Source organism: Salmo salar, chromosome ssa20 (assembly GCF_905237065.1).
Source record: "Salmo salar chromosome ssa20, Ssal_v3.1, whole genome shotgun sequence".
Classification (NCBI taxonomy): Eukaryota; Metazoa; Chordata; class Actinopteri; order Salmoniformes; family Salmonidae; genus Salmo; species Salmo salar.
Window position 1 is genome coordinate 31,062,682 of NC_059461.1, and position 9,813 is coordinate 31,072,494.

Genomic DNA, 9,813 nt, shown 5'->3' on the forward strand with positions numbered 1-9,813 from the left:
ATAGGCCTACCTGAGAAATGATTTAATGCTGTGAGGGCATTTGTTTTGCTCAACTGAATTAAAAGGCAACTACACTGTCAAAAATATATTTTTTCGAATTTTCCCAGACCTCAAAAAAGGTATCCTAATGTGGTTTACGCATTGCTGTGGACTTGGAACATCACATCTTTGATTTAAAAAATCTGAAAATTTAGGAAAACCGGATTTTCACACAGGTTGCCTTTCCTTCACATGAGACCCACTTCTCCAGGCACCACTACAGCACTGCATAGGACTGATGGAAATACAGCAGTCCATTCACTCTGACATAATAAGTCAGTAGGTCCCAATCTTAAGAATACGAAAACACAAGCATTAGGCTAAGCATTTCCCAATCGAAATGTACAACTATTACTTCCCATTGCAAAAAACGTTTCACGTTTAGCACACAAAGTAACCGGTGATCTAAAGTTTAAATGCAACACATTTTCACACACATATAAGTTATTTTCAAAGAGATGTTGTTGATCCATCCTCAGTTTTCTCCTATCACAGCCATTACTCTGTAACTGTTTTAAAGTCACCATTGACCTCATGGTGAAATCCCTGAGTGGCTTCCTACCTGGAAATTTGTCCTTTGGTCTGGAGTCCAAATTGGAGATTTTTGGTTCCAACCGCCGTGTCTCTGTGAGACGCGGTGTGGGTGAACGGATGATCTCCGCATCTGTATTTCCCACCGTAAATCATGGAGGACGTGTTATCGTGTGGGGATGCTTTGCTGGTGACACTGTCTGTGATTTATTTATATTTATTTAACCAGCATGGCTACCACAGCATTCTGCAGCGATACGCCATCCCATCTGGTTTGGGCTTAATGGGACTATAAGTTCTTTTTCAACAGGACAATGACCCAACACACCTCCAGGCTGTGTAAGGGCTATTTTACCAAGAAGGAGAGTGATGGAGTGCTGCATCAGATGACCTGGCCTCCACAATCCCCCGACCTCAACCATATTGAGATTGTTTGGGATGAGTCGGACCGCAGAGTGGAGGAAAAGCAGCCATCAAGTGCTCAGCATATGTGGGCACTCCTTCAAGACTGCTGGAAAAGCATTCCAGGTGAAGCTGGTTGAGAGAATGCCAAGAGTGTGCAAAGCTGTCATCAAGGCAAAGGGTGGCTATTTGAAGAATCTCAAATATGAAATATATTTGGAGTTGTTTAACACTTTTTTGGTTAGTACATGATTCCACATGTGTTCTTTCATAGTTTTGATGTCTTCACTATTATTCTACAATGTAGAAAATAGTAAATAATAAAGAAAAACCCTTGAGTAGGTGTTCTAAAACTTTTGACAGGTAGTGTATATACAGTATTTAGCTGGTAGCCTATTTGATTACATTGGAATTTGGACTTCTCGCTGTCAGGGCTATCCGTCTCATCACTCATAGTCTTACCAGTGTTCACAGAAGGGAGGAGTAGGGGGGGCCGGCACTCTCACTAGAGGAACTGGCACTCTCAGTGGAGGAACTGTCACTATTCTCAAGGGTAGAAATTAGAGGAGGAGCAATGCCACTGTCATTGCCTTGCCCGGGCAGTGAGGTCTCTGACTGTCGGGACTGGGAGGCAGCTAGTGCTAGCTGCTGCATAAGTAGGCCTACTAGCTTCCACCTGCAACGTTTCATCAGTCGATGAGGTGGTGGCTTTGTTTGGTAATTTGGCACGAGTTTGATCAGATAAAGATTTATTGCAGCGTTTTTGTACACCACTTGGTCTTGCCTTTTGTTTATCCATCTTTAACAACGCACTCACTATCCGAGTCTGACCTGATTGACCTAACTTTTCTGAACTTGATTGCCAGTTAGGTGAGGAGGCCGAGGCATGACAACTATATTGTCTGTCTGAATCACCAAATAATTTAAGTTTATATGATTTTTTGTATAAATCATTTTGACAATAACCCTCCTTTTTAATTTTCACATGTAGCAAGCAAAGTGTTTGTGTTGTCCAATGTGGAAATTACAAAGGACTGTTACTGTCAAAATTATTGATTACATATTTTTTATAGAATTTAGACATAGGTGTGAGATGCCAGACGCATGGGCCCCTAGAGCTCATTGCTCCCTGCGGGGTCTGCGGGGGTTTCCGCTACGCCAGTGGATTTGGTGCAGTCAAGACAGGCACTACCAGATGGTATGATAGATAACCTATGGTAGCAAGCAACAAGTTTGTCTTACTAGCGCAAGTCAGTAAGAGATACTTTCTATCTCTCTCCCTCTGTGCCACACACATAGACTGTCATGCAAACAAGTCTCCAACAACTTTTGTATTTCAACTGTCTGGATATCCTGAAAAAATACAGAGTGAAATAATTAAACATGCCCATCCCTGGTGTGTGTGTGTCAGTGACACATTACTGCTATCACAACAGATTGAGGGCAGTCAGAAAGGAGAGACAGAAAGTGGGAAGGAGATATAGAGAGATATACCGTAAATAAAGAAGGAGAGATAGAGAGATATAGTATAAAATAAGGAGGGAGAGATAGAGAGATATACTGTAAATAAGGAGGGAGAGATAGAGAGATATACTGTAAATAAGGAGGGAGAGATAGAGAGATATACTGTAAATAAGGAGGGAGAGATAGAGAGATATACTGTAAATAAGGAGGGAGAGATAGAGAGATATACTGTAAATAAGGAGGGAGAGATAGAGAGATATACTGTAAATAAGGAGGGAGAGATATTGTCACACACTGATCAGTTTCACCTGTCCTCGTTATTGTCTCCAGCCCCTCCACGTGTCGCTTATTTTCCCCAGTTTATTTATCCCTGTGTTTCCTGTCTCTCTGTGCCAGTTCGTCTTGTACAGTGGGGCAAAAAAGTATTTAGTCAGCCACCAATTGTGCAAGTTCTCCCACTTAAAAAGATGAGAGAGGCCTGTAATTTTCATCATAGGTACACGTCAACTATGACAGACAAAATGAGAAGAAAAAAATCCAGAAAATCACATTGTAGGATTTTTTATGAATTTATTTGCAAATTATGGTGGAAAATAAGTATTTGGTCACCTACAAACAAGCAAGATTTCTGGCTCTCACAGACCTGTAACTTCTTCTTTAAGAGGCTCCTCTGTCCTCCACTCGTTACCTGTATTAATGGCACCTGTTTGAACTTGTTATCAGTATAAAAGATACCTGTCCACAACCTCAAACAGTCACACTCCAAACTCCACTATGGCCAAGACCAAAGAGCTGTCAAAGGACACCAGAAACAAAATTGTAGACCTGCACCAGGCTGGAAAGACTGAATCTACAATAGGTAAGCAGCTTGGTTTGAAGAAATCAACTGTGGGAGCAATTATTAGGAAATGGAAGACATACAAGACCACTGATAATCTCCCTCGATCTGGGGCTCCACGCAAGATCTCACCCCGTGGGGTCAAAATGATCACAAGAACGGTGAGCAAAAATCCCAGAACCACACGGGGGGACCTAGTGAATGACCTGCAGAGAGCTGGGACCAAAGTAACAAAGCCTACCATCAGTAACACACTACGCCGCCAGGGACTCAAATCCTGCAGTGCCAGACGTGTCCCCCTGCTTAAGCCAGTACATGTCCAGGCCCGTCTGAAGTTTGCTAGAGAGCATTTGGATGATCCAGAAGAGGATTGGGAGAATGTCATATGGTCAGATGAAACCAAAATATAACTTTTTGGTAAAAACTCAACTCGTCGTGTTTGGAGGACAAAGAATGCTGAGTTGCATCCAAAGAACACCATACCTACTATGAAGAATGGGGGTGGAAACATCATGCTTTGGAGCTGTTTTACTGCAAAGGGACCAGGACGACTGATCCGTGTAAAGGAAAGAAGGAATGGGCCCATGTATCGTGAGATTTTGAGTGAAAACCTCCTTCCATCAGCAAGGGCATTGAAGATGAAACGTGGCTGGGTCTTTCAGCATGACAATGATCCCAAACACACCGTCCGGGCAACGAAGGAGTGGCTTCGCAAGAAGCATTTCAAGGTCCTGGAGTGGCCTAGCCAGTCTCCAGATCTCAACCCCATAGAAAATCTTTGGAGGGAGTTGAATGTCCGTGTTGCCCAGCGACAGCCCCAAAACATCACTGCTCTAGAGGAGATCTGCATGGAGGAATGGGCCAAAATACCAGCAACAGTGTGTGAAAACCTTGTGAAGACTTACAGAAAACGTTTGACCTGTGTCATTGCCAACAAAGGGTATATAACAAAGTATCGAGATAAACTTTTGTTATTGACCAAATACTTATTTTCCACCATAATTTGCAAATAAATTCATAAAAAATCCTACAATGTGATTTTCTGGAATTTTTTTTCTCATTTTGTCTGTCACAGTTGAAGTGTACCTATGAGGAAAATTACAGGCCTCTCTCATCTTTTTAAGTGGGAGAACTTGCACAATTGGTGGCTGACTAAATACTTTTTTGCCCCACTGTATGTTCCAAGTCAACCAGTGTTTTTTCCCGTACGCCTGCCTTTCCTATTCTCTTTTTTCTAGTCCTCCGGGTTTTGACTCTTGCCTGTTCTGGACTCTGTACCCGCCTGCCTGACCATTCTGCCTGCCTTGACCACAAGCCTTTCTCCCACTCTGTACCTCCTGGACTCTGATCTGGTTTTGACCTTTTGCCTGTCCACGACCATTCTCTTGCCTACTCCTTTTGGATTATGAAATATTGTAAGACTCCAACCATCTGCCTCCTGTGTCTGCATCTGGGTCTCGCCTTGTGTCATGATAGTATGAACTGGCCATGACAGACCCAGCAGACTTGGACCAGCTCCGCCACGCTGTCTCCCTGCAGGGAGCCACCATTGGGAGACATGAGTTGTTACAGGGCCTTTTGGAAGGGCTCTGTTCTTTGACGGAACGCCATGACCATGGGTTAAAGGCTATTATGGAGCAAATCAGGGAGTTAGCTCAGAGGCTGCCTGCCACCTCTGGAAAACCCCAATCATCCAGCAATTTTTTCCCCTTCTGTGGTTAGTTGGTACAGCCTATCCCGGCTCCCTGAGAACCACTCTTACCTCTTCTGGAGTAATATTCGGGGAATCCTGGTGCCTGCCAGGGTTTTCTTTCTCAGTGCTCGCTTTATTTTTGAGCTACAGCCATCTTTGTTTCCTTCAGACCGATCGAAGATAGAGTATATCATTACACTAATGTCGGGAAGGGCGCTCTCCTGAGTTTGGGAGCAACAATCTGCCATTTGTGGTCATATGGAGGAATTTATGACAGAGGTGAGAAAGGAATTTGAGTCTCCGGTATCTGGGAGAAAGGTGGCCAGTAAGCTGCTTGACCTACGTCAAAACTCCCGTAGTGTGGCAGACTACGCGGTTGATTTTCGCACGTTGGCCGCCGAGAGTGCCTGGAATCCAGAGTCTCTTTTCGATACTTTTCTGCATGGATTATCTGAGGATGTAAAGGATGAGCTAGCTGCTCGGGAATTATCGGTGGACCCTGACTCCCTTATCGCCCTAACCATTAAAATCAATATATGCCTAAGGGAACGTAGGAGTGAGAGAAGGTCTGGTCTCGGGCACACTCATGCACCCGCTATGGCTCATTCACCTTCGAGGGAATCTGGAACTTTCTGAAGGCAGCTTTTCCGAGAGGATTCGAAGCCACCCGATGCCTCTCGTGAATCTACAATGGGTGAGTTGGATACTCCTGAGCCTATGCAGTTGGGAAGAGCTAGGTTGTCAGTTGGGGAATGCTCACGGAGGATGAACAGTAACTGTTGTCTGTACTGTGGAGGGGCAGGACATTTTATAGCTACCTGTCCTATTAGGAAACCCTTGTCTCTAGTGGGTACCAGCACTATGGTGAGTCAGACTGGGAGTTCCATAATTCCCATCACCCGCACACCCTTTTTTGTGCTTGTGCTGTGGGGAGACCAATCCAAGTCTCTCCAAGTGCTCATTGACTCTGGGGCTGATGAATGTCTTATGGCTTCAGAGCTTGGTATTCTCACTCAGCCTCTCTCTGTTCCCATGGATGCTAGGGCACTGGACGGCACTCTATAGGGGAAGTCACCCATAGTACTGTGCCCATTCAATTACGGGTTTCTGGTAACCACAGTGAGACATACAGTTCCTCCTCATTGCATCTCCCCATGTTCCAGTCGTTTTGGGATTTTCCTGGCTACAAAAACACAATCCTGTGCTTGACTGGACCACAAGCTCCATCCTGGGTTGGAGCCCATTTTGCCATTCCCACAGCCTTCAAGCAGCACAGCCTCCCAAGTCATCTTCCTCAGGACGTTAGCAAGACTGTGGATGTCTCTGCCGTTCCCACTGAGTACCATGACCTCCTGGAGGTCTTCAGTAAGGCACGTGCTACTTCCATTCCCCCGCACCATCCTTATGACTTTGCCATTGATCTTCTCCCAGGCACTACACCACCTCGGGGTCGGTTCTATTCTCTGTCCGGACCAGAGACCAAAGCTATGGAGGAGTACATAGAGGAGTCTCTGGCCACTGGGGCCGTCCGTCCATCTGCATCTCCTGCCAGCGCAGGGTTTTCTTTGTGGAGAAGAAGGACAAGACCCTGCGTCCGTGCATTGACTACCGGGAACTTAACGACATTACTGTCAAGAATCATTAACCGCCTACCTCTCCTCTGCGTTTGAACCTCTCCAGGGGGCCACCATATTTTCCAGGTTGGACCTTCAAAATGCCTACCACCTGGTTCAGATATGCGAGGGGGATGAGGGAAAGACAGCCTTCAACATAGCCAGTGGACATTATGAGAACCAGGTAATGCCATTTGGACTCACCAACTGTTTTCCAGGCTTTGGTCAATGATGTGCTTTGGGACATGCTAAACCGGTTTGTGTTTGTGTACCTTGACGACATCCAGTTTTTTTCCCCAATCTGCACAAGAACATGAACTTCCTGTCAGACAGGTCCTTCAGCACATCCTGGAGAACCAACTGTTCGTGAAAGCCGAGAAGTGTGAGTTCCACCGCTCTACAATCACCTTTCTGGGATATGTCATTGCTGAGGGCAATGTTCAGATGGATCCTGGAAAGGTGAAAGCATTGGTGGATTGGCCTCAACCAACGTCCAGGGTGCAGTTGCATGGGTTTCTTGGTTTTGCAAACTTCTACTGCCATTTCATTTGGGACTACAGCACCCTGGAGGCCCCCCTCTCAGCACTCACCTCTCCCAAGGTACCGTTCAAATGGTCTCCAGCTGTCGACAAAGCCTTTGTGGACCTGAAGCATCAGTTCACAACAGCATCCATCCGGACCCCTCGCGTCAATTTGTGGTGGAAGTTGATGCTTCGGATGTTGGAGTGGGGGCGATCCTGTACCAGCGATCTGCCCAGGACCAAAAGCTTCATCCCTGTGCCTTCCTGTCCCATCGTCTCACTCCTCAAGAGAGGAACTACAGTGTCGGCAACCGAGAACTCCTGGCGGTTAAGATGGCGTTGGAAGAGTGGAGGCACTGGCTGGAAGGAGCAGAACAGCCCCTCTTGGTCTGGACCGACCATAAAAACGTGGAATATCTCCGTACAGCCAAGCGCCTCAACTCCAGGCAGGCCCAGTGGGCCCTACTGTTTACCAGATTCAACTTCCCCATTTCCTACCACTCAGGGTCAAAAAATGTGAAGCCTGACACTCTCTCCCGCCTATACAGTTCCTCTGCAATACCCTCGACCTCCAAAACCATTCTCCCTACCTCGTGCCTTGCTGCCACTGTGGATTGGGGTATTGAGAACCTGGTTCACGAGGCGCAACACTCTCAGCCTGGACCTGAAGGTGGCCCGGCTAACCAGCTGTTTGTCCCTAACCCAGTCTGGTCCGGGTCCTGGAATGGGCTCATTCCTCCAGGCTGACCTGTCGTCCAGGGTTCCATCATACACTAGCCTTCCTCTGACAACGTTTCTGGTGGCCAACCATGGTTCCTGACATCTCTGCCTTCTTCGCTGCATGCACAGTGTGTGCTCAGAACAAGACTCCAAGACAAGCTCCTTCTGGCCTCCTTCAGCCTCTACTGGATCTTCGGGCTCCCTCCCTTTTTGTCTGTATTACTCGTTTGCTGACGTTGTTTCTGTCTCGTTCCATGTCCGTTCCTTATTAAATTTTTGACTCCCCGTACCTGCTTCGTCTCTCCAGCTTCATCCATGTGACACCGCTCAGCAAGGAAGAAGCCACTGCTCCAAAACCGCCTTAAAAAAGCCAGACTACAGTTTGCAACTGCACATGGGGACAAAGATCGTACTTTTTGGAGAAATGTCCTCTGGTCCAATGAAACAAAAATAGAACTGTTTGGCCATAATGACCATCGTTATGTTTGGGGGGAAAAGGGGGATGCTTGCAAGCCGAAGAACACCATCCCAACCGTGAAGCACGGGGGTGGCAGCATCATGTTGTGTGGGTGCTTTGTTGCAGGAGGGACTGGTGCGCTTCACAAAATAGATGGCATCATGGGGGAGGAAAATTGTGGACATATTGAAGCAACCTCTCAAGACATCAGTCAGGAAGTTAAAGCTTGGTCACAAATGGGTCTTCCAAATGGACAATGACCCCAAGCATACTTCCAAAGTTGAGGCAAAATGGTTTAAGGACAACAAAGTCAAGGTATTAGAGTGGCCATCACAAAGCCCTGACCTCAATCCTATAGAGCGCTATAGATAAGGAGGGGGAGAGAGAGCGCTATAGATGAGGAGGGAGAGATAGAACGCTATAGATAAGGAGGGAGAGATAAAACGCTATAGATAAGGAGGGAGAGATAGAGCGCTATAGATAAGGAGGGAGAGATAGAGCGCTATAGATAAGGAGGGAGAGATAGAGCGCTATAGATGATGGAGAGATAGAACGCTATAGATGAGGGAGAGATAGAACGCTATAGATAAGGAGGGAGAGATAGAACGCTATAGATGAGGAGGGAGAGAGAGCGCTATAGATGAGGAGGGAGAGAGAGAGCGCTATAGATGAGGAGGGAGAGAGAGCGCTATAGATAAGGAGGGAGAGATAGAGCGCTATAGATAAGGAGGGAGAGATAGAGCGCTATAGATAAGGAGGGCGAGATAGAGCGCTATAGATAAGGATGGAGAGATAGAACGCTATAGATAAGGAGGGAGAGATAGAGTGGTATAGATAAGGAGGGAGAGATAGAGCGCTATAGATAAGGAGGGAGAGATAGAGCGCTATAGATGAGGGAGAGATAGAACGCTATAGATAAGGAGGGAGAGATAGAACGCTATAGATAAGGAGGGAGAGATAGAACGCTATAGATAAGGAGGGAGAGATAGAGCGCTATAGATAAGGAGGGAGAGATAGAGCGCTATAGATAAGGAGGGAGAGATAGAGCGCCATAGATAAGGAGGGAGAGATAGAGCGCTATAGATGAGGAGGGAGAGAGAGCGCTATAGATAAGGAGGGAAGGACGGAGGGATCATTCTCTTCTCTCCTCTCCCTGTCGAGATGGCTCCTGCTAAGGATGTGCTGCTCTGATCTTCTGACTGGTAATGAACAACTCCTCTCTCCAGAGTTGCATAGTATTAAGCTCTTTTCTTCTACTCTCTCTTTGTCTCCTATCTATCTATCTCTCTCTCTCTCTCTCTCTCTCTCAATATTCCTTCTTTCATTATGTCCCATCCCTCTCTCTCGCTCCCCCCCAACCCTTCTCCTTTCTCTCTCCATGTCCTCCTAGGCTGTTGAGTGGCTTCTACTCAGGGGACTAGAAAGGAGCAGAGCGTGGGTGATCGAAGGGGACCACCATAAACCCATGGAGGAGTCCTGAGAGGTGTCCCATAAAGGCTGCTGGAGTAATGGTGTGAGGCCTGGCATCTGCAGAT